Here is a 26,064-nt window from a genome sequence, read left to right as displayed (position 1 = left end):
TGTGCCAGATTGTCTATCTGCCAAGGCACACTTGAACTCACATTCTAACTGTCAAATGAGTTTGTGATTTCAGGGTAAAATACAGGCTGGAATGTTTGGCACTGGCACTATCCACTTAGCTCCAAGTGACCATGGGCTATTACATAATTTTGGTGTGTATTTGCACACTCTTCTAAGTACATTCAAAACTCACCTGCACTAGCATTGTTATTAAAACAATTCACTGAAGGACAGAGTTTTAACCAAGTGCATTTTTTTTTGTTTCATTTCAAATACACTAACCTTAGTAAAAAATGTTCAAATCACTGCTTAATCTTCTTGGTGGCTTGAGGGTCAGTTTTAAAGTGTTTCTGTATAGTGTAGCATCTGCAAGAATGTGAAGGATTCCAACTTTGAAAATAAGTAACCAATTACATCCAAGAGGAGAAAATAGAGCCAAACCTTGGCGATAGTTCAGTTGATCACTTCCCTAATAAGACTTTTTTGGAGATACTGACAGCTTGTGTACTTTTGTTTGGCACTTATAGTGGGAGCAAGGATAATTTATTAAAGAATAAAGATGTTTTTCATTTACTTAAAAGGAGCAGGTGTTAACTTAGGCTTCCAAAATTATTTGGAAAATGGAAATATCCTATGGAAATTCACAGAGTCCTAAAAATCACAATATAATAATTTTATATCTAATTGACACAAGTTTTGAAAATTCTAATTCCTTGGAGGTGCACTGTAAATGGACTGGGCTAGGAACCAGGAAATCGTCAGTTTTGCTTCAGGTCCCACACTATCTCTCTTTATGACTTGAGACAAATAGCTTTGCCCCTCTGAATCTCAGATCTATCGTTTGTTGATTGCAAAGATTCCTTTCAACTGTAAAGTGTCACATCTGAATTTATATTTACATGAGATAAATGTGGGATTTGAAAAATACAAGTCTGGTGTCATCTCTGCACATTTTCCACAATGCAAAATAAGGCAGAGACAATAAATCTGTAATTATATTAATCTCCTGATTAATGACTAATCATATAAAACCATCAGGTCAATGAAAAAGATTAGTAGTCTCTAATCTGATATTAGAAACTTCTCCACCATTTAAGTAATTAATTTTTAATTTTATGCATACATAGTATATATACTTACGGGGTATAAGGGATAGTTTGATACAAGCATGTGTAATCATCACATCAGGATGAATGGAGTATCCATCACCTAAAGCATTTATCCTCTGTGTCACAAACAATTCGTTAAAAATATAGAACACTTCACAAATGTGCATGTCATCCTTGCCCAGGGACCATCCCAATCTTCTCTGTACGTTTCAGTTTTAGTGTAAGGGCTGCGGAAGTGAAGACTCCACCATTTTAATTGTTCATTTCTATTGAAAATATTTTCAAGGCAACTGCGTAGGCAGCAGTGTGGAGGAGATCAGGAATAGGCATTATTATTAACCATTAGAATAGGCTGGCTAAGAACCTTGATTGATGAATCTTATTTCTGTGTCTTAGAACAGCTAAATCTGCAGCTCATGCGAATGGCCTGATACCTGCTTCAAGGTAATTAAATGATTTCCTAGTAATCTAATGATTGTTTCAACTGCCAACCATTTTTGAAAAGAAGAAATATACTTTTGTGCAAACTAGCATTAAACTTATTTTGGTTTAAAGATATATTTTTCTCAAACTGAGAAAAATTTTAAAAATCTATAATTGTCTTTTCTAGTTTATGAAATCACTTCTCCCAAGTGTAACACAGGCTGTGAATCTATCTAAAATAGTGAGCTGATAGTCTCTAATAAGTTTCTTGGGTCAATTTACCACTGCAAGCCACTATACTGTTACATTCAGGCAGAACAGGCTAACCACAGTTAAGTGTTTCGAATTATTCTTGTTCTCCCTGCCCATTTCATTTACCTTTTGATGACTTTTATCTCCCAGCAACATGCAAACCTATAAGGCAGAGAACGTGGTAGATATTTCTTGAGTAGCTTGTCAGGTTCACTTTTGAAGAAGAGCTTAAAAACAGCTATGCCTTATTGGTATGCAACTATGTCAAACTGAGTGGTTTTAATATTTTTCTTTTACTACTGAATACCAACAAAAGTGTCCGGTGCTATTAGTTACATATTATGCTGCCCATAACTTATAATTAGAAGAATATTAGCATTTTCACTCCTTGCTTCTAACCAAAATATTTGATTCCTAAGTTATTAGTATAATAATATTGAAAATTAGTATGGTATAATTGGAGTATAGTGACATTTTCACATTTTTAAAAATCCTCATCCTTTTTATATTCCCTAGATAAAATTTTCTGCAGAGTCTCCCATAATTCACACATATGACCCCATGTAAAATTTCCTTGGCAGGGAAATTCAGAGTTTAAAATGGCTTTTTTTCCTATAGAAAGTTACAAATTTAAATCTTGTTTTTCTGTTCAAGTTGAATGATAATTAGAAATCTAATTAGTACAGTCTTTTCTTGGTATAACACACATGGCTATGACAAAATAGTGATGCAAACCACTGTTTTTAATATTACATGTTGACTTTTATCTTGAAATAAAAAATGCATTTTTACTGATGTTTATTTGTATGCGATTCTCAGCATAAGATCAGTTTTAAATATAACTGCAATCATTTGAGACTTTTTCCTACAGGGAGCTTAACAGCTTGAATTAACAAGCTTTAATGTAAGCACCACAATAATGAATAAAATATTGTCCCATCCAGACTTACAGAGCAAACATATATATACACATATATATATTTGTGAAATATATATATGCACATATATATTTGTGAAATATATATATGCACGTATATATTTGTGAAATATATATATATGCACGTATATATTTGTGACATATATATGCACATATATTTGTGACATATATATGCACATACATATTTGTGAAATATATATACGTGAAAAGGATATCCGAGACACTTAGAATAACTATAATAATGATCCTTTTATTAGCTAATAATGTATAGCTCACATTGAATGCTAACTCTCAGCAGAATGTTGCTCAGCAGATGGGTTTTGGATGACTTGGATTCGTGAGTCCATGCCTGTCTCCCCAGTTCCTTCCTGATCATGGACCTTTTGAAGGAGTGGGTGGAAACAACCTTGAATAGCTTCTTACTTAGGGAGAAAAGAATCCACTTTGGGTATTTATCCAACAACAACTAAGAGCAGAAGAATCAGTGGTATGTAGACTATGCACAAAAGCCAACCCACAATAACATTGTCCTCAATTTCCAGATGTCTTTTCAGTTTTTGACTTGAAGTGATGCCCTCCACAGTTCCAGCAGGTTTTCAGGAGGCTAAAGAGGATTCATGTCCCCATTCAAACATCACTGTTAACAGTATTTCTGCAGGTCAGAAAATTGAAGTTTTCTTATCTCCTCCTTTCATCCTGTGTCGCCTCCACACTTTCATAAACAAAATATCTCTGAAGAGATTCTAAATAGAATTTCCTCAGGAGATGGTGGTGGTTTGGCCAAGCAGATTGGAAGCCTATGCTCAGTGACCTGCTCACCAGGGCACTTGAAGAGAAAGCATCCTACTATGTGACAAAGAAAAAGACTTGGAACTAAAGGGCCTGTGAAGGTGGTCTTTAGAGTCAAACTGTATCAACCCATTTTAGCTAAAATTTCTGACACCAGAAAATAGAACTGCCTTTTTAAAACTAAGAATTGAACCACAGTATCTGTATCAAAATGTGATCATTTAAGCAGTAGTACTAGGAGTCTGGTGATGTACTAAGTGTGACTATGAAAAAAAAATCTTCCGAAACTCTTTCTTGACTTGGTGCCCAGGCGCAATGTGGACAGAAGGGAGAGATCCCATAGCCTCTTAGCCATGCCATATTGGCATAGATTTTTGCTAGCTTGCCCAGTCTTCCTTCAGCTTCTCATGTTTTGTTCAGACCCAAAGGTTCTGCTGACTTCAAAGGGAGTTTCATACGAAGCAAGATGAAAACGGCAGGGGTAGGGGAGACTGTGAATTTCAAATTGAACTGTGGAGAATACAGTATTTTTAGCAAGACACAAGATAATAGATTTTTTTTTTCATTTGAGAAGAATGATATTTTTCTTCTTTGTTTATTCTTACCAACATAAAGCACACAATCTCTGTTCCTACAGTGAAGAGTCTTGAATATGTCTTTTTTTTCTAAATAAGCATAGTGAAAGGTTGTGGTTTCCCTAGCAACAGATGACTTCTTTCTATATTTTTCTCTTTGGGGAAAAAACATACTTTGGCTTTATAAAGAGCCTTTCATTTTGGGTATCAAAGCATTTTATGGCCAAATTGTCACCCTGCCCCAGCAAAGCAGCTGAATGACAACTTCCCCACTTTATAGATGGGGGAGGAAAATGGCCGCTGGAGCTCACAGCTGCAGTGGGAACTATCCGCAGCGCTGTGAGGTCTTTGCCAAGGGAGTATGGCAGAAACACCCTAAAGCGACTCACAATAATTCAGGCCCCTGAATGACTCCCTCCCCTTGAGTGTAGGTGGGACCCGTGACTTGCTTCTAACAAATAGAATATAGCAAAGGTGGTAAAATGTCATGCCTTTGCTTAGGTGACATTACATAAAACTCCATCATAGCACATTGGAGAGGGGGAGACTCCTGCTGCCCTTCAAGAAGCCAATAGCCATGTTGTGAACACCTATGAAAAGGGCCATGCGAAGTCCTTTTGGAAATGAGAGCAACTTTCAGCCAACAGCCGGTAAAAAGCTGGGGCTGTCAGCCCTACAGGTGCAAGGAAATTAGTTTTTTCTGCAGCTTGGAAGAGGACACCAAGCTCCAGAAAGGAACAAAGGCCAGCTGACACGCTGATTGCAGATTTTAAGACTGAGCAATGGTGCCAGATAAGCCATAGCAAGTCTCCTGACTAGTGGAAACTGTGAGATAATAAATGTTTGAAGCCACTAAGGTTGTTATGCAGCAATAGATAACTAGTAGAGGGGGCTATGCAAATGGATAGTTGTTAAGCTGACTAGTGAGAAGTTAGAAGACAATAAAAGGGGGGGTAATGGATAAAGACTTGGAAGACAGATCCACATAGGATTATATGCAGATTTGGCACTTCATATCTTACCCTTTTTAAACCACAATTCCTTCATTTGCAGAATGGATAATACCTACCTCTGCAAGCTATGATAAAGATGAAAAATTATGGCTCTAAAAGTATCTGGCATTGTGCCTGTCACATAGTATGTGTGCAATAAATGATAGCTAGCAGTAGATGTACTTATAACAGGAAAAGAATTTTGACCCTGATTCTAGAGCTCTAGTAATTGCTACATGAACATAAGGCATTTTTAAAGCTAGTGTTCCCCTAATAAACATCAGTTGATGGGATGAGGTCAATTGAGCAGTTCAAGAAAGCATCTCACCTTTCATCCCATTGGGAGCTCACAGTACCTGGAGCAACGGTGGCAGAATTTACAGGCTTAATCTATTTGGAATCTTGGCATTAGAAAGCTTCCTGCTTGTATGGTGGCTTCTCTTGAGTTCTGTTTATTTTATTCTATTTTAAGGGATACATTGAGGACATTGCCTAGGATCACAATATTGTGAGGCATTTGGATGGTGGAGAATGAGCCATTGCTGGCCACTTATCTTTGGATATACCCAAATGGATTATCCATCCATAGAAGTTCCTGTGAGGAGACAGGGGAGAGGAATGAATGGAGGAAGAGCAGAGATTGGTGCAGAATCATAGAAGATGCAGAATGAGAACAAGGAAGATGTCACTTTTATGGCTAGAGTGTGCCTTGCATCGGCAAATAGTTGCCTAAAACATGAGATGTGAGCATAGACAGATATGGCTCTGGGTTATAAAAAATGGAAGAGATATGACCCAAGTAAGAGGGTTACCTAAATGTGAACAGTTCTATAGTTAATCAGAAGCCTGCTGCCAAGGTTTTGGGTTTTCTCTGCCTCTAATATAGGTTTCAAGAAAGGATGCCCAGTAAAATAAGCTCACAGTTCTGACTGGATCCTAGAAGTAACCTGACCTTCTTTAATACGTAGAAAATATGAGAGTCTCCCTCAGCTCCCTCCCTGTGCTAGAGTTTGCTCTTAGAGTGGTCAAGTGCAGGATGCCTTCAGTAGACAAAGAATTGTCACCTAGCAACAATTTATCAAATCACTTCTTTGGGAAGATTCATTTGTAGTTACGAGATTTGCATGGTTAAATTTGTAAACTTTGTGATTTATATTTGTTTTTTCATCCATGTATTCACAGAGGCATACATCTTTAAATAAATGGCAAACAAATTGACGTATGCAATAAATACCCTTTTCAGCTAACAACGCTTGATTAAGACATGTAGTGTAATGAAGCACTCAAGAGATTAGGTGCCCTGCCCAAAGCCATTTAAAATATAAAAATGATGGGAACCTCTAAAAAAAAAAAAGAAAAATTCTAATTTTTCTCCATGATCAGTGCTTAAATGCTATTTTTTATTGATTTGAAATATCAAATTTTGCAAAAACTTTCCCGTCCCCTCTTTTAGGTCCCCTGCTTTGCCAGTTCCCTAAGCTTAGCTCAGGATCTTACATGCCCTAGAAGCTGAGACTAAGAATGTACTCTTGTGCAGGTGATTTCAAGACAGCTCTTCTAGGAAGAACCTGTAAGGAAGAGAAGGAAGCAGAGTAGGGGTCTGGGAAGAAGCGAGACAAAGATGCAAGTTCAGGTAGACACTAGCTTCAGGCTGAGCCCGTGAAGAGTTCTGGGGCCAGAATGGTAGCCCATAGACATTCCAGCTCTAAGTGAGGCAGCGGAATTTTGTTCTGCATATCAGCCTTTGGTTGCGGTTGTGGGCTGCTCCTGAGCCAGGAATAACCATCCAAGAATGTTTAAGCTAAGTGGCTCCCACTGGTGAATATGAAACCTCCAGAGATGAGTACCGCTCATAACCATGAGTCCTTACCAGTCAACACTGTAAGCAACTGAAGGATGGATACACCAGTCCAGGAATTGGGAATCGGGGTAGGAAACCAGGAGCTCTCATTACATTCAGTGTGCTTATTGGGGATTCAGCACTATCTGCTTCATAGTGAGACTTTCTTTAAAGACTCCCAGACAAATAGAGTACATAATTATTTCCATGATGTGGTTTAAAAGGCACACTATCCATCTCTGGAGGCTGGATGTTCCACAACTTATGTTTCTTTGGGTTAAATATTGCTCTCTTCAAATAACCCTCATACATAATGGAAATTAAGAGGTAACATGAGATCCTCCGGAATGAGAATTAGCTCCTCAGAGACAGAAGGGTCTTACAGCAGTGGAAGAGCACTGGTTGTGGGGATGAACAAGAGAGAAGCACAGCATCAAGGGTTGGGGGTATGGGCACCCAAGATACTCTCACTTCATTTTCTTAATTTACCCAAGGCTGGTACTGACTATATCAGCTACTCCACCCCCAACTCCAGCAGGCTCAGTGGGTAGGTTACACCACTACCTACCAGGCTGACTACAGCTGCAATGTGAACAGAACCCTTCATAAGATTAATCATATCAATGAGGCTGAGAAACAAAGAACATGGGACAAAAGAGAAGCAGCAGAATACAGCTGTTTCATACCTTAAGATGCAAAACTGCCTATACCTGTAACAAACTCCCAAAGGACTCACAGGGAAAGAAAGCAATTCAAAGTCTTAGCTGGGGGGTGGGGAAAGAGAGCCGAGGATATTGATAATCAAAGATAGTAATTTCAGACTATTTTGAAATAAATGGGAAGTCAGTATTGTTTTGGGGGAAGGATTTATTCAGGAATCACAGAATTTCTTACAAATTATGATTTTAAAAGAAGCAAGCTTTGAGAAAATCCACCATTAATGAAGAAAGGGAGAACACTACACTGTCAGAGGGGCAGACTGCAGCTCTCTGAACTTTGAGCTTCAGCTGTTAGATCAGTGTGCGAGTAGCAAAAGCCAGCTGGTTAAGAATCCTACAATGAAATAGGTGCAGAGAGGGAAAGCAAGGCTATAACCTTGCACATTCATGAATGATTTATTTGGTGGAAAGCCAAGTCCACTTGGGAACTGCATATATTTCATAACTTTGCAATGAACTTCTCCATTTAAACTAAGTGTGAATAATGCAACCATGCTGCTGCCTGAAATTTTGGGATAGGCCTTTATTTTATCCTGATTTCCCAGCAGTCACAAAGGAGAAAAGGAGAGAGAAAGATAAAGAACAAATTTCTCTTTAACAGGAAGCAAGCCACTTTCCCTGATCAGATTTGAAGAACTGACCTTTTTCTAACCATTGAAAAGGAAAACGTTGTATCTCTACAAGTGCCAAGGAAAGCAATGTAAAATAAATTTTTTTCAGTGTACTTGTATTGGTATAGATACATAAATATTTCTCCACACAGAGTTTCAATTTGAATGAGAACATCTAACAATGTAAAAAGCTCTTTTCTACATCATGTTTGCTGTTTTTCATGATCACTCAAAATGTCTCCTATTATTTGAACAGTAGAAGTATTTCTAATGCAAGCTACAAAATAGTAGTTATTTTTTTCAACACCACAGTAGTTGCTCGAATAACAACAAGAGTTAACATTTAATGAATATTATGTGCCAGAAAATGTCTTAAGTGGTTTGCATATATTAAATCATTTAATTCTCAGGACATTCTTTTGAGATGGTATTATGGTTAATTTTATATGCCAACTTGGCCATAGTGTCCAGATATTTGGTCCAACATTATTCTGGATGTTTCTATAAGGGTGTTTTGGCTGAGATTAACATTTAAATTGTTAGACTTTGAGTAAAACAGATTACCCTCCATAATGTGGTGAACCTCATTCAATCAATCGCTGTTGAAGGCCTTAGTAGAAAAAGACTGATGTTCCCCAAGCAAAATGGAATTCTGCCAACAGACTGCCTTCGCATTCAAAGAGCAACTCTTCCCTTTTTCTCCAGCTTACCAGCCTACATCATTGGCTTTGGGACTCCAAACCTCCACAATCACAGAAGCGAATTCCTTAAAATAAATTTGTGCTCTCTCTTTTTCTCTCTCACACTCTCACACTCTATGATTATATCACATACCACTTCTTGGTTCTGGAAGACCCTGACTAATACAGATAGGTATTATTTATTTATTTATTTATTTATTTATAGATGAGAACACTGAGAATTTTAGTCAAATTTGTCTTGAATCAACTTGGAACCTCTGACTCATTTTTAAAAGTATTTCTTAAATTCCTTCTTTACTGTTCAAAGCAACTGAACTACAAGGTCTATAGAGAATCAGGCACACCCTATAGTTGAGGGCACCTATATAAACATGACTTTATTTATTCCATAGACAAGAAATCACTAAGAGTAATTGTAAACAAAAGCAGTCTGTTGGTTTTATTCTGTGTCATCATGAAAACCAAGATCTGCAATAATTTTTACCTCTTTTACCAAGGTTATCTTTCCTAAAATTGTTTCCCCTCAAGTCTGCCAAGATCAAAACATCTCTTATTTGTTTTTTGTTTTTTTTTTGAGAAGGAGTCTCCCTCTGTCGCCCAGGCTGGAGTGCAGTGGCCCGATCTCAGCTCACTGCAAGCTCCGCCCCCCGGGTTTACGCCATTCTCCTGCCTCAGCCTCCCAAGTAGCTGGGACTACAGGCGCCCACCACCTCGCCCGGCTAGTTTTTTGTATTTTTTAGTAGAGACGGGGTTTCACCGTGTTAGCCAGGATGGTCTCGATCTCCTGACTTCGTGATCCGCCCGTCTCGGCGTCCCAAAGTGCTGGGATTACAGGCTTGAGCCACCGCGCCCGGCCACATCTCGTTATTTGAATTAAGCAATCCAAATTGTATGATTTTGAAAAAAAGTTGTGGTTTTGGCTTCCCCCCAGAATCAGATATTAGGTATATTAAACAGTAAATTAAATTTTATTTACATGAAAAATTTTAAAAATCCAGGTGCTAACCAAGACTTTGGTTTTACCACAATTTATATTAATGTTTTTTCTAACTGTATAATGTTTACAGATCACTTCCCACTGCCATTCTGTAAGTAAAACAAAAAGAGTGAAAGAAAGAAAAAGAAAGAAAAAAATGATCTAGACCAGCCTGGTCAACATGGCGAAACCCTGTCTCTACAAAAAAATACAAAAAGTTAGCCAGGAGTGGTGGCACATACCTGTAGGCCCACCTACTACGGAGGCTGAGGCAGGAGGATCATCTGAGTCTAGGAGGTCGAGGCTACAAGTGAACTGGGATTGTACCACCGCACTGCAGCCTGGGCAACAGAGTGAAACCCTGTCTCAAAAAGAAGAGTACAAAAGAGGAGAGAAGGAAAAAAAAAAAAAAAAAAAATGGAGAAAGCCTAGACAAACGAAGTTCTCAGAATCAGCTAGCCCATCCAAATATAAAGCCAGGTTGTATTAATAGGTTTTGGAAAGTACATTTTCTTTTCTCCCTTTAGGGACTCAGATTGGCTCAGATATTACTTGATCATTAGTAATAGCATTTCCAAAAGGAAGATAAAATGTGCTCATATAGCAGTTTTGTCAAAAGAGAAAACAATATTGCTAAAGTAAAATGTCTGAATAAAGACTTCAGGAAAAGAACCCCGGACACGGGTGCACTGGTGCCTCTTTGAGACTGTGCTGTCTCTGAGCACACCTTCCAAGCTACTAAATGCCATTGGGTGACTAGGACAGTGGTCCTCCTGCTCTAGGTGAATGTGATCCCACCAAAGGAATACAGCTGGAAGCCCATCTTGACTTTGAAGTCAATAGAGACCAATGTGTGATCATGGGCTAATTACCTTTTTAGGGCTTCAATTTGTTTACCTACAGCATAGGTGTATCAATACCTGCCTTGTTCTTTTTGCCATCCATTCTCCCATGTCTGTTGCTCCTGCTTCAGAAACCCCCATTGTTTCTCTCAATATTCTCTTAACTTGCCCTCCCACTCTAGTTTCACCCTGATAATTCTTCCTCCATTCTATTCCAGGGTGATTTTTTAAAAATTAAAACAAGAAACAAAAACCTTAAGGGAGGCTAGTCAGCCTCCATTGAACCCATTAATAGCTTTCCATTGGTTTTTATTGTTTGACCTCCACATTGTGCACTGGCTTTGACTTGATACCCCATATGCTAACTCAGGTCTGCCCAGCTGTTCTGACCTCCCTCCAACTCTTCTGTTTTCTAAACTCCTCATCTGCTGACCCCTCCCACACACTCTCTATACCTTGAACCAGGATACCTAAACTGCCTGCCATTTCACAAACACACCAAGGGATTGTTTCTGTTTTTGTTTGAGACAGGGTGCCATTCTGTCACCCATGCTGGAGTGTGGTGGCAGGATCACGTCTCACTGCAGCCTCAACCTCCCAGGCCCAAGCAAATCTCCCATCTCAGCCTCCAAGTAGCTGGGACCACAGCCATGTGCCACCACAATGCACTCTTTTTTTTTTTTTTTTGAGATAGGATCTCTCCATGTTGCCCAGGCTGTTCCCACACTTCTGTGCTCAAGTGATCCTCCAGCCTCAGCCTCTCAAAGAGCTGGGATTATAGGCATGAGCCACCATACCTGGCCTACACCATTTTTTTTATTCCTGGATACTTCGGTGTATGTATCCTTTTTCATTTGAGTTGATCTCTTTCAGTCATTTCTATCAGATTTTTCTAACCTCCCCACATACACACATGTGCAGACACACACACACACACACACACACACACACCCCATACTCTTTCTCATCAAAATCAGTCAAATATCTTCCTTTTTGGAAATCAACACTGACTATGACTTCTCTGGTCCCTTTTAAAGTATCATCACCAAACCTTTTGCACACACTTCTGTTAAAGTACATATTTGCAGTCTTTTGCAGTTCTCTTAATATATATTTGTTTCTTTATTACATTGTTGCTTGGGGGCAACAGTTATCCTCTGTCCATCTTTAAATTCTCATTGCCTATCACAGAAAGTACGCAACAGATGTTTGTTGTTTGGAAAAACCCACATAATCACTAAGTCACTATGTCAGTAAGTCACATAATCACTACTAAATCACTAAGTCACTATGTCAATAAGCACTGGCTTCCCCTCCATCTTATGAAAAGAAAGCCAGTGTGAAATAGTAAAAAGCTTACCAGTAGGAGGGATTGGGAACACCTGAGTCTTAAATCTTGCTGTTATAGAAAGCTGCTGGTTTGTCTTTGGGTTTCTCCCTTACTTCTCTGTGCCCATGTTTCTTTAACTATCATACAAAGAGAGTAAACCAGCTTTTAGAGGATTTTACTTAAATACTTAACTATATTCATGTTTAGTTGGTTTATGGCTGTTTCCACACGATGCCAAATCAATGAATGAAAAATAAACCTCAATTGCCTGGAGCTCTAATACCTGATGCCAGAAAATTCCAATGGGGAAATGATAATGTGTGAAATGTATATGAAAAATATCTTGTTTTGCATAGTTTATAAAATTAATAGTTTTAACACATTGTCAGATACATTGTTTCATTTTAATTATCACAATATTCTTGAATTATTTTCTTCCTATAGATGAGGTATCTGAGTCTTAGAGATGTTAAGAAATTTGCTCAAGATTACAAAGGTAATGAAAAATAGCTGGAATGAAAATAGAATCTTCTAAAAAAGCATCCGTTATAATCAAGATATTCAATCAAGATATTAATATTTTTCCTTTTTAAGAGTAATGTGGAATCAAAATAGTAAGAACGATAGTCTTCATCATAGTCAGCCTCATTAGGATATTACTTTTGAATGTTTAAAATGAAGAAAGAAAGGACAGGCAGAGAGAGAGAGAGAGAGGAAGAAACAGAATATTTTAAATTATTAGGTAAAACATAGTTGAGTACATATTAGAGTAAAACATTATTTTTTAGAGAATTAAAATGTTATTTTTTCCAAAATTCACATCTAGGCAGCTTGTTCAAAACTTAAATGTCAAACATTTTATTTTTTATTCATACATAAGTTGTGCATGCCAAAGTTCTCCTACATTATTTTCTAGTCCATTGGCAATTGCTCCTCTTCCAAGTGGTCAAGTTCATTTATTTTTGGTTATCACAATCTGTTCATATTTTTCTAATTCATCCTTTTATTAAATGAGAAAAGCTATCAAATAAATCTATTTAGAAAATGAGTAACTAGTCCAAATAAAAACATCTGTAATGCTTCATAATACTCTTTAGAAGTGTTTTTATGGCCTGCTATTCATCAAAGTGCTGTTTCAGCTTACTATTTGGACATAAGACAATACATCACTTTTATCAATTTTAAAACATGTATTTTTGGGAGGCTGAGGCAGGAGAATCGCTTGAACTCAGGAGGCAGAGGTTGCAGTGAGCCAAGATCACACCACTGTACTCCAGCCCAGGCGACAGCAACAGAATTTGATCTGTATTTTAAAAATATAATAAGAGCTTCCACCACCCAGACTTTCTTCATTAGAGAGGCAAGCCTGAAAAAGGTGCCCACTGAAAAAAAGTGAAGAAAGAAGCTTAAATAGTTTTTACAGTAATGTGTGATACATCAAATATTTTAACTCATCTCTCCAAGTTTCTTATTTTTAGGACTAAATCTTTTATTTATTTATTTAATTATACTTTACGTTCTAGGGTACATGTGCACAACGTGCAGGTTTGTTACATATGTATACATGTGCCATGTTGGTGTGCTCCACCCATTAACTCGTCATTTACATTAGGTATATCTCCTAATGCGATCCTTCCCCACTCCCCCACCCCATGACAGGCCCCAGTGTGTGATGTTCCCCTTCCTGTGTCCAAGTGTTCTCACTGTTCAGTTCCCACCTGTGAGTGAGAACATGTGGTGTTTGGTTTTCTGTTCTTGCGATAGTTTGCTTAGAATGATGATTTCCAGCTGCATCCATGTCTCTACAAAGGACATGAACTCACTGTCTTTTATGGCTGCATAGTATTCCATGGTGCATATGTGCCACATTTTTTTAATCCAGTCTGTCATTGATGGACATTTGGTTTGGTTCCAAGTCTTTGCTAATGTGAATAGTGCCACAATAAACATACATGTGCATGTGTCTTTATAGCAGCATGATTTGTAATCCTTTGGGTATATACCCAGTAATGGGTTGCTGGGTCAAACGGTATTTCTAGTTCTAGATCCTTGAGGAATCGCCACACTGTCTTCCACAGTGGTTGAACGAGTTTACAGTCCTACCAACGGTGTAAAAGTGTTCCTATTTCTCCACATCCTCTCCAGCACCTGTTGTTTCCTGACTTTTTAATGATCGCCATTTTGACTGGTGTGAGATGACATCTCATTGTGGTTTTGATTTGCATTTCTCTGATGGCTAGTGAGGACTATTTTATTTCTACTTTGTATTATGAAATATTTCAATCATATAGAAAACTATAAAATAATATATGCAAATTCAACAACAGCTTTTTCAACCTTCATATTTTACCGTATTTGCCTCAGAGTCTTTTTAAGAAATAAGATATATCAAATACAATTAAAACCCATGTATATCTGTGTTCCTTTTCCTTCTTCTTCAGACAAAACTTCTATTCTGAATTTGGTATTTATCATTTGTGCACATAATTTTATGGTTGTGTTACATGTGTGCATATCAATAAACAGTATTTTGTTTTGTTAGGCATGTCTTTCAGCTCTATAATGGCATCAAACTGTACCTATTATTCTTCAACTTGCATTCTTTATTCTCTATTATCTTTATAAGCATCGTCCATGTTGATGTATGTGATGCTATCCATTTACTTTAGCTGCTAAATAGAATTCTACTGTATGAAAATGCCACAATTTATCTATTATTCAATTGATGAATGAGTTGCTTCCAGTCTTTCTCACTTAAAACCAGTGCTTCAGTGAAAATGATTGCCATGTATTTCCTTATGCATATACCTAGAAGTTAAATTTCTGGGTCAAAGCCTTGAGCATCTTGAAAATATGATCAAATTATTTTTCAAAATGGTTGTGCTAAGTTTCACTTCCACCGTCAATGCTATGTATGAGAGTTCCTATTCCACCACATCTTTAAAAGCATTTAGTATTTTCAGATTAAAAGATCCAACCTGATGAGTGTGACAGGATATTTTATTTGTGTTTCAATTTGTATTTTCCTAATAATGATATAATTTAGATTTTTATTGCCAATTTGAACTTACTCACCTACGAATTATAAGTTAATTTCACGTATTTTATTTTTCTTAATGTGTAATTATTTATACATTTTAGATATGAATCCTTTTATGGAAATCTTCTTTCCCAAGATATAACTCATTTTTGATTATAGTATCTTCTGAAATGCAGAAATTTATAATTTTAATGTAAACCTAATTATCAGTTCATTTAACTTTTAAAGAATAAATTTCCAGTCTTCTGCTGGCATGGGAGAAACCATTTTGCAATTTAATTTTTCTTTATCAACTTTTCGATTTCATACCTATTTTTAACTCTGTGTTTTTCCCCTATCATCAGTCCTACCTTCACTCCTGATTCTAGATATACCTGTTACACCCCTTTCTGAAAGTTTTGCCTTCTCACAAACTTTTGGTTTGTGCTTTTTGCATCTCATATGTTGAAATCATAATGATTTTCTTCAGTATTTTTGCTAAATATTTTAAAGGGCTGCTTTTTCACATTTAGGCCTTTAGTCTACCTGAAATGAATTTATGTGTACTATGAGATACGGATTTAATTTTATTGTCCCAATTGTCCCTGCACCTTGTGTTGCATAGGCCATTCGTCCTCCATGGATTTGTAATAACACCTCTATAATTTATGAAGCTTCTTCAAAAGATGATGTCTCAGCTGGATGTGGTGACTCATGCCTATAATACCAGCAGTGTGGGAGGCCGATGTGGGCGGATCATCTGAGGTCAGGAGTTCAAGACAAGCCTGGCCAACATGATGAAACCCCATCTCTACTAAAAATACACAAATTAGTTGGGTGTGGTGGTGGTGCCTGTAATCCTGGCTACTTGGGTGGCTGAGGTAGGAGGATTGCTTGAACCTAGGAGGTGGAGGTTGCAGTGAGCCAAGATCATGCCACTGCACTCCAGCCTGGGAGACAGAGTGATATTCCATCTCAAAAGAAAAAGAAAGAAAGAAAGAAAAGAGAGAGAGAGAGAGAGAGAAAGAAGGAAAGAAAAGAAAAGAAAAGAAAGAAAGAAAAGAAAGAAAAAGAAAGAAAGAGAAAGAAAGAAAGTGTCTCATTCTTAGCAATCAGTTTCATGCCTTTAGTTTGGTGTTCACACTCTGCATCAATTTGTCCCTTTTTATATTTTTACAACTTTATCAGAAGTCTTCGTATCTGCTAAGGTGAATTTATACCATTTGTAATCCTTAAATTTTTATGGTTATTCTTAATCCTTTAATGACACATGAGAATTTTTGAATCAGCTTTTCAATTGCAATTTTGGTAATAAAATTACCAAACTCCATTGAGATTTTAAGTGAGATTGTATTAAAACTTAAGATTAATTAACAGCTAAGTTACATATTTGTTATTTTCAAGTTTCCAATTTAAAACTACATATTTCCCTTTTTATAATCTAAAACATCATTTGTTGGATTCTAGCTTGGTGTCTACTTTTCTGTCTTTTAAATACTACGTTTAAAAACTATATTTTAAAGTGTTACCAATGTATAAATTGCAATTAATGTTTGTGTATTCACTGTGCTATTGTCTTACGTGGTTTTAATACTTTGCCTATACATTATCTTGGATTTTCTACGCAGACCATCTTTTTATCAGTAAATAGAGCTATATTTACTTTTTAAAAGAAAATTACACCTTTTAGTTCTTGTTCCTAACTGACTGAGCTGGTTAAACTTCCAGCACAATTTGATTAGAGGCACCCTTTTTTGATTCTTGACATGAATTGGAATATTCCTAATGATAAATATAAAGTTTAGTCTTGATATTTGGTAGAAACACAGGTTATTACTATTTTTATTTCTAGTTTTCTATGAGTTTATATTTTGAATTGCAATAGAAAATTTAACAGATGCCTCTTCTGTCTTATACAGTTATTTTTTTCTTTGTATCTTTTAGTTAATTATATTAACAGATTTTCTAATGTTAAAAATCTCTTATTTTCCTGGTATGAATCCAGTTTGCTAAAGATACTTACAGTCTTTAATACAAACACTGTAATATAAAATAAGTTGCTTGATTTTGTTTCCTCATATTTGTGAGAAAATACAATGCATTTTCTCATAAATATTTTTGTTGTATTTTCTGATTTTTTGGTATCAAAATTATATTCTCTTGTAAAATGAGTTGAGAATAATTCTTTCATTTTTGAGTCTCAGGAAGAGTTTCCTGAAGATAATCTGCTCCTTGAATGTCATTTACTAAAACATCTAGATCTGACTTTTGCTTAAAGAAGATGAGTTGGAGATGCATATTTGCCTCTGCTCCTTCCCAAAATGAAGGGATTTATAAAGCTGAAAAATAGTTGGTCAAGTGATAACTGTCAGACAGATTGAGTAACCTGAATCCTAAACAGGTTGCAAAAGAAGTCAAGAAGAAACACAACTACCACCTCAGAAGGCAAAACTTTCAGAAAGGGGTGTAACAGATATATCTAGAATCAAGAGTGAAGGCAGGACTGATGATAGGTGAAAACACAGAGTTAAAAATAGGTATGAAATTGAAAAGTTGATGAAGAAAAATTAAATTGCAAAATGGGTTCTCCCATGCCAGCAGAAGACTGGAAATTTATTCTTTAAAGAGAAAAAAACCAAAGGTGGGAAACTATGTAAAAAACTGAGGCACTGAGTTGAAAAGTTATGTAAGAAATATGGTAGCCACAGTATTTTGCATGAATCACTCTATGAATTTTGGCACTAAGGATTCTACACTCCAGGAAGGAGATCGAATACAAGAGGCTTGTCTATAGTGTTGCCAAATAAAATCTGAATTCTACATATAGAATAAATACTTTTTAGTATAAGTATGTCCCCATTTAATAATTGGATCACACTTACCCTAAAAAAATTCTCTTTGTTTTTCTGAAAATATAGTTTAATTGGGCATCCTTGTATTTTTGTTTTGCTACATCTGGCAACCCTACCTGTTTGGAGAATCTGACCAGCCTATGAAAAAGTACCCGAAGATACTGATGTTAGGTGTCCCACAAACTGTCTATATTTAAAATGCCCCACATATGTGCAAAGAGCTTCCTATCAGCTTTTTAATGTCCCACTTTTTTTTTTTTATCAGAGCTCAATAAATAAAAGTCCCTTTATTCACCAAAGAAACTGTTAATACTTTGATTAATACAACGCAAGTTTCACTTGGTGGTTAGTGTACACCATATAGAGCCCATGTCTGTAAATATCAGTGCCTTGTGCTCTTCTTTCTTCAACATGGAAATTTAGTATTTTCTTTTTTTATTCTCCAAGTTACACTTAAATTACTTGCTTTACTTTTTATTTATTTTTTCAACTTTTTAGAAAGTACATGTGCAGGTTTGTTACAAAGGAAGAATGTGTCATGTTGAGGTTTGGAATACGAATGAACTCATCACCCAGGTAGTGAGCTTAGTACTCAATAGTTGGTGTCTTTCAACCCTTGCCTGCTCCCGTTTTGTATTTCCCAGTGCCTACTATTCCTATTTTTATGTCTACATGTACCCAATATTTAGCTCACAGTTGTAAGTGAGAACGTGCGGCATTTGGTTTTCTGTTTCGGTGTTAGTTTGCTTAGGATAATGGTTTCCAGCTACGTCCATGTTACCCTAAAAGACACGATTTCATTCTGTTTCATAGCTGTGTAATATTCCATGGTGTATATGTACCACATTTTCTTTATCCAGTCCTCTGTAGACAGGCACCTTGGTTGATTCCATGTCTCTGTTATTGCGAAGAGTGCTGCAATGAATATATACGTGCATGTGTCTTTTTGGTAGAACAATTTATTTTCCTTTGGGTATATACCCAGTAGTGGGATGGCTGAATCAAGGGGTAGTCCAATTCTGTTTTTATCGGAAATCTCCAAACTGCTCTACACAGTGGCTGAACTAATTTACACCAATGGTATATAAGTGTTTCTTTTTCTTTGCAGCCTCACCAACATCTGTTATATTTTGATGTTTTAACAAAACCTTCTCTTCTTGGTGTGAGGTGATATATCGTGGATTTGATTTGCATCTCTCTGATGATTACTGATGTTGAGTACTTTTTCAAATGTTTGTTGGTTGCTTGTATGTCTTTTTTTGAGAAGTATCTGTTCATGTCCTTTGCTCATTTTTTAATAGGGTTATTTGCATTTGCTTGTTGATTTAAGTTCCTTATAGATTCTCCATATTGGACCTTTGTTGGATGCATAGTTTGTGAGTATTTCTCCCATTTGGTAGGTTGTCTGTTTACTCTGTTGACAGTTTCTCTTGCTGTGCAGAAGCTCTTTAGTTTAATTAGGTCCCCCTTATCAATTTTTGGTTTTGTTGCAATTGCTTTTGAGGACTTAGCCATACATTTTTTGCCAAGGCCTATATCAAGAAGGGTATTTCCTAGATTTCCTTCTAGGATTTGTATAGTCTGAAGTCTTACATTTAAGTTTTTAATTCATCTTGTGTTAATTTTTTTATATGATGATAGATAGGAGTCCAGTTTATTTTTTCTGTTTATGGGTAGCCAATTATCCCAGCACCATTTATTGAACAGGAAGTCCTTTCACCATTGCTCATTTTTGTAAAGTTTGTCAAAGATTTAAGATGGTTTTAGGTGTGTAGCTTTATTTCTGAGTCTTCTATTCCGTTCCATTGGTCTCTGTGTCTCTTTTGTACCAATACCGTGCTGTTTTGGTTATGGTAGCCTTTTAGTATAGTTTGAAGTCTGATAGTGTGATGTCTGTGGCTTTGTTTTGTGTGTGTGTGTATTTTTTTTTTTTTTTTTTTTGGCTTAGGATTGCTTTGGCTATTCAGGTTCTCTTTAGGTTCCATATGAATTTTACAATGATTTTCTAATTCTGTGAAAAATGATGTTGGTAGTTTGACAGTAATGGTGTTAAATCTGTACATTGCTTTGGGCAGTATAGCCATTTTAATGATGTTGATTCTTCTCATCTATGAGCACAAGATGTTTTTTCATTTATTTGTGTTGCCTCTAATTTCTTTCAGCAGTTTTTCTTTTTTGTTTTGTTTTGTTTTTTTTTGTAAATCTCCTTGTAGAGATCTTTCACCTCCTTCATTAACTGTGTTCCTAGGTATTTTATTCTTTTTGTGGCTATTATAAATGGGACTGCATTCTTGGGAAGTCCACTATTTTCCACAGTATATTTTTTAAATATAAAAAACAAGAACTGCTATGGAGTGATGTCATGCTACTCTGAGTTTATTATTATTTTGCTCTTCATGGGTTGCTGCCAATCCTGATGCTAATCACCTCTTCTTCTTTTCATTTTTTTTTTTTCAGGTAAAATTCACATAACATAAAATTAACCATTGTAAAGTATACAACTCAATGTCATTTAATGCATTCACAATGTTATGTAACCATAATCTCTAATTCTAACTTTGAGTTATAATATAACCCAATGTCATCTTAATCATTAGTCAATTAATTATGTTGCCCTAATTGTTCCAGCTTTGGCTGCTAGGAGCTCTTCTTTTGGCCTCTGGGCTCCATGAGGCTTCTTTTCAGTTTCATTTCTGATTGACATTGGTGTTGTTCTTTGTTATTATTATTATGAATAGTGCTGCTAGGAATATTTTTGTGCAACACAAAAATGCAAAACCATGGCACTAGATACACCATGTTAAAGACACTTGTTTGCAATATGGGAGCTCAACCCAGAAGGTAGAGCACTGCCTTGTTCAGCGTCATCTGGGAACATGTGCACCAAACAATTCAACTTCTTGCCACCCTGCATTTGTCTGCAAATAACCTTTGCAAGTGCAAAAAGTGACTTTGTAAATACAGAATCTGCAAATAATGAGGATCTACTGTGCTTGATCTTCCTCTATCAAACTGTAAAATTAACAAAAATAATGAATTACTTCCTTTGCATCCTTACTATTTAGCACAGAGTATATAGTAGGTAGGTTTTCAATAAAAGTTTAACAAATGAATTAAATTTCAATAAAAATTCATTAAGCAAATTGTACCTTAATGCAATTCCTATGCAAAAAATTTAAATATCTAAAAAACAAATTCTAAGTGAGGCATCAAGTCATGTATTTATTTGTTTTTTTTTTTTAAGCATATTTATTTTAGTATTTAGTTTTATTTTAAAATTAAAGTTATTGGACAGTTTTTTGTTACTTAACATTTATAAGAGGTGAGACAAATGCGAACTATGTATTAAATACTGACAGTGAGTAAAATTATTGTACCATGCATTTATAAAAGCCGTGGTTTTAAAAATTATTTATCTTTTTATTTGACATGTAATTATACATACTTATGGAGTACAATTTGTTTCCATACATATCTATGTCATATAATGATCATATCAGGGTAGTTAGCCTATCCTTGCCTCATGCATTTATCATTTTCTTGTGGTAAAAATATTCCAAAGCCCTTTGTCTCACTATTTTGTAATGTACAATATTTTACAGTTAACCATAGTCACACTACTGTGCAATAGAAATTTAGAATTTATTCCTCCTGTCTAATCATCACTTTGTACCCATTAAATGACCCTCTCCCCATCCTCCTCTTGCCTCTCTCCAGTCTCTGATAATCATTGTTTTACTCTCTGCTTCTATGATATCAATTTTTTATTTAGATTCTATGAGTGATATCATGTGGTATTTGTCTTTCTATGTGTAGTTTACTTCACTTAGCATGATATCCTCAAATATATTAAAAAGGAAAGAAAAAATTTCCTTGAAACAAACAAGAATGAAACACATCATACCAAAACCTACAGGATACAGCAAAAGCATTTCCAAGAGAAAAGTTTGTAGCAATAAATGCCTACATCAGAAAAGAAGAAAGACTTTTTAATAAATAACCTAACAATTCATCTTAATGAACTAGAAAAACGAGAACAAACTAAACCCAAAACTGGTAGAAAGAAACAAATATTAAAGCTCAGAGCAGAAATAAACAAAATAGAGACTAAAAGACAACATAACACAAAACAACAATTCAAGATTGGCAAAAAGAGAAATTAGTTTTAAATAAAGATAACCAACTTTTTTTTTTTTTTTAAAACCTTTAGCTAAACTACAAAAAAAGAGAAAATACTCAAAATCCGAGGTATAGAAAGACACATTAAAACTGATACAACAGATATACAAGGGATCATAAGAGACTACTATGAACAACTATATACCAAAAAATTTGATAACATGAAATAAATTGATAAGCTCCTGGACACAAACAACCTACCAAGATTAAATTATGAAGAAATAGAAAATTTTAGCAGACCAATAATAAGTGAGGAAATTGAATCACTAATAAAAGTCTTCCATCAAAGAAAATCCAGGAATGGCTTCACTGCTGAACTTGACCAAACATTTAAAAAGAAGAACTAATACCAAGTCTCCTCAAAGTACTCTATAAAAATCAAAGAAAACAGAATATTTCTAAACTATTTTTACTAAGCCAGCATAAAAGCTGTGTTTAATAGTAAAAAGTTCCAATCATACAACTTAACTGAATAGTACAACGTTCCACTTATACTACTTACTTCTAGTTAAAACACATTCTAATTTTGGCATAATTTACCTTTCTCACTCAATTTCTACTATCCACAACATATATATATATTTTTTCCAAATTGTAAGACTTTATCACTTTGGCAGTTTGACTTAACTGTTTCTTAAATGTAATTTGAAATTTTAATTTTTACCTTGTTCAATTTTAAAATGTGATATAATTACCACGAGTTAAAACAAACAATGGAATTTTTAAGTGGTAATAGAAATACACAGAAATTTTAATTATTGTATATTTCTACTAAGCATAAGTAAGAATAAACTGGTTCTAAAATATTACAATGTTTGGCATCTTTACTGCCATCTTTAATCCTAGTTTTACTCTTTTCAACAAGTCTAAGAAAATGGCAGTGTTCATAAGTACAGAAATGGCTATATGCAGTAGGTGGCATTCTACATAATCAAACGAACTCTTTATAATATTATAATATTAGGTTAAAATGCAGAATGTTGGATAATTACTAGCATCCCGAAAGTTAAAATCAGAAAATGCAGAAAATAGAAGTGGTTAATATTATTTTCCTTTGAGAAAGCCAGAAATAATTCTATTAGAGGAAATGAGCAATAATGGTAAAAGATGTGACTAATACACTGTACTTCTTTGAGCTAAAGGACAATTTTCACCTCAGAGGAGATAATTCTGACTTTTACATTCTTAAATTTCCTTTCTCCAGAACAGGATCTTATTTTAAGCCATTATTTAAATAGAGTTAATAATCCAAAGTCATATTTCTCCACAGGAAGTTTTCATTTTAATGCATACACTGCAAAATGGCAAATGACTACTTCATTTATAAAAAATTGATAGCATAATAAATGCTAATTTAAAATAACTGTCAACAGACATCAATAAACTTTTCTACCGCAAAGACTGGAAGTTACTACAATACTGAGGTAAGAACTAGCATGATTCTTCATTACAGTTAGACTGCTTTCATTAAATAATACAGTCATAATATCCAAGGAAGAAGCTTTAGTGGGTCCTTCTAAAGCTACATAATTTTACACAGCCTGTTCATTCCTTTAATCCTTTTTCAGTTGTTTCCCTTATGTAATAATATTTCCTCAACATTTTTTCTTCTTTGCTCCTTTTCTCTGGCCTCAATCGTCCTGGCCAATTTCCAGGACAGTATGGACTTGCTTGAGCAGTAGAACAAGGGCCAAACAATTGCTATAAAGTAGCCACGGGGTCCCTTGCAGTTCATTCCACAACATCCTCAACCCAAGCCTTTATATCAAACATCTTTGCAGCAGTCTTAGGAAAGCTTATGCTTGAGTAGTGATAACTTTGTCCTGGATTTATTAGTGAGCCATCACAATTTCACATGACCATTGGTTGTCTTCTTTTTTAGTTCTACCATACATTTTGTCTTTTTTTCTGATTCTTTTTTTATTGACAAAAATCATACATCACATATATTTATAGGATACAGTATGATGTTTTGATATATGTATATGTTGTGGAATGGCTAAACCAAGCAGTTAACATATTCATTACCACACATACTTATGTTTTGTGTTGAGAACATTTAAAATCTACTCTCAGCAATCTTCAAGTATATAAGGCATTGCTATTAGCTATGATCATCATTTTGTAAATAGATCTCATGAACTTATTCCTTCAATCTAGCTGAAACTTCCTGTCCTTTTGTTACCCGAATGCCAGGTGTTCCATCTAGGTTCAATTGCTCATGGAACAGAAAGCCAGTCACTGAGAAGAACATTGCCAAGGAAGAAGGCTTTTTTATTCAGGTGCTGTCAGCCAGAGATGGATCTATCTCTGCCAACCGACTTAAATTGGAGGTTTCTAAAGAACGGGAGGAATGCAGCTATGTGTGGGAAAACAGGAAGTAGGAAGGGGTAAGGAAGCAATCATAATACATGAGAGGTCTGGAGTCTCACTGTCTGAATGTGGTTTTCTGGTGAGTTTCAGTTCCTTGCCAGAGGGTGGATTTCCTTAGGAAGGAATTCAGGTAAGACAAATGTTAAGCTTCAAGTTCTGAGTCCAGGGAGGGTGAATTTCTCTGTTTATTCAAAAAACCCTAATCGTCAGTTCTATGGGACAATTGGGCTGGTTTCACTCTTCCACTCTGCTTCTGTGAGTTCTGCTTTTTTAGATTTCACATGTAAGCGAGATTCTGCGGTATTTGTCTTTCGGTACATGGCTTATTTCACTTGGCATAATTGCTTGAGACGTTTCCCTCCCAAGGGTGCCCCAGGCTTGATCCCCTAACCAGACCTGCCCAGCACGGGAAGCTGCAGCTGATGGCCCCATCCGCACTTCCTTTTTGTCTTTCCCTCCTTTCTTATGCATTTCCCCCTTGCTCACTCTTCTTTCCTTACCCTAGAGGCCAGCCCATGGGAGCCAATTAACTCCTGAACCTCAGCCTGGGCAAGCGCTGGTGTGTCCTGCCGCTGGGGCGCAGAGGGGAGGGCGCCTGGGAATCCTGAGTTGTTCCCACCATGCTTTGCACAGCCTCTGTTGGGTCTGGTCAAACCATGGCCATGGCCGCTAGAAGCCTCCCCTACATCGTGCCCTTAAGGAAGACACAGACCCCCCACTCCCAACTCACAGAGCCATTATTTCTTATTCCAGCTACTGTAGTCCAGAGATATTTAATAATGAGAGACTAAAATTTCTTTTGTTGGCTTTCTTTAAAATCCTAAAACAAACAGTTCCTTAAAGAATTTGTCCAGAAAAGACTGACCATGTCATTTTCAGGTAAGATTCTAGACCCCAGGTTGGGCAGTCCCTGGACAAACTCATTATTATAATATGTTCCAATAGGATTGCGTTCTCTTTGGGCCAACAAATATTAAGCATTGAGTTAACCATGATTTCTATGATCCAGTATTTGCTAAGCTGTATTAGAAAGCAGAGACTAATACAATTTCCTTGTTGCAAGCAACAGGCAATTTAAATTCCTTCTAGAAATCTTGAAGCTGTGTCAGATAGTTGGTGTTGAAAATATGTGTGTTGTCCGTGATGGTGGTGATGTTTCTTACAGTGAAAACCGTTTTTCAGATGTTAATAGCTGGCCCTCCGTTCTCTTCAATCTCTCTTAGCACCTCGGTTTACTCACACCTACAAATGCAGTTTCTCACTATCTGAGGAAAACAGTGGCACCAGGACCCAGAGTCCATATTAGATCACCTTTTCTTGTCCTTGGAGGCCAGTGGGATTTTCTCAGTACTGTTCTTCCAAAAACATTTTGATTGTACCATCAAGCATTTACTATAGAAAATGCTCTTTGCAAAAACCAAACCCCGAACCACAAATCCTGCTTCTGACTGCCTATTCTACCCAGTTCTCCCTAAGTTTGGTATTCCTATGCCATCTTTTACGCGGTAATCCCCTAGTTTTAAATAAACAATAATCAAAGATGTT

The 26,064-nt window shown here is 36.1% G+C and overlaps 1 non-coding gene across 1 annotated transcript; it reads right to left on the bottom strand.

Annotated features, from left to right (window-relative positions):
• Nucleotides 1-1,246: 1,246 nt before the first annotated feature.
• On the bottom strand, nucleotides 1,247-1,353 carry LOC115895943. The gene has a single exon (XR_004055996.1). It is a non-coding gene; the product is annotated as a U6 spliceosomal RNA (small nuclear RNA).
• Between the last annotated feature and the right edge of the window lie 24,711 nt (nucleotides 1,354-26,064).

Source organism: Rhinopithecus roxellana, chromosome 2 (assembly GCF_007565055.1).
Source record: "Rhinopithecus roxellana isolate Shanxi Qingling chromosome 2, ASM756505v1, whole genome shotgun sequence".
In the NCBI taxonomy this organism is placed as follows: Eukaryota; Metazoa; Chordata; class Mammalia; order Primates; family Cercopithecidae; genus Rhinopithecus; species Rhinopithecus roxellana.
The sequence above is the reverse complement of the archived record's forward strand: the minus strand, read 5'-3'. Positions and strand labels throughout refer to the sequence as shown.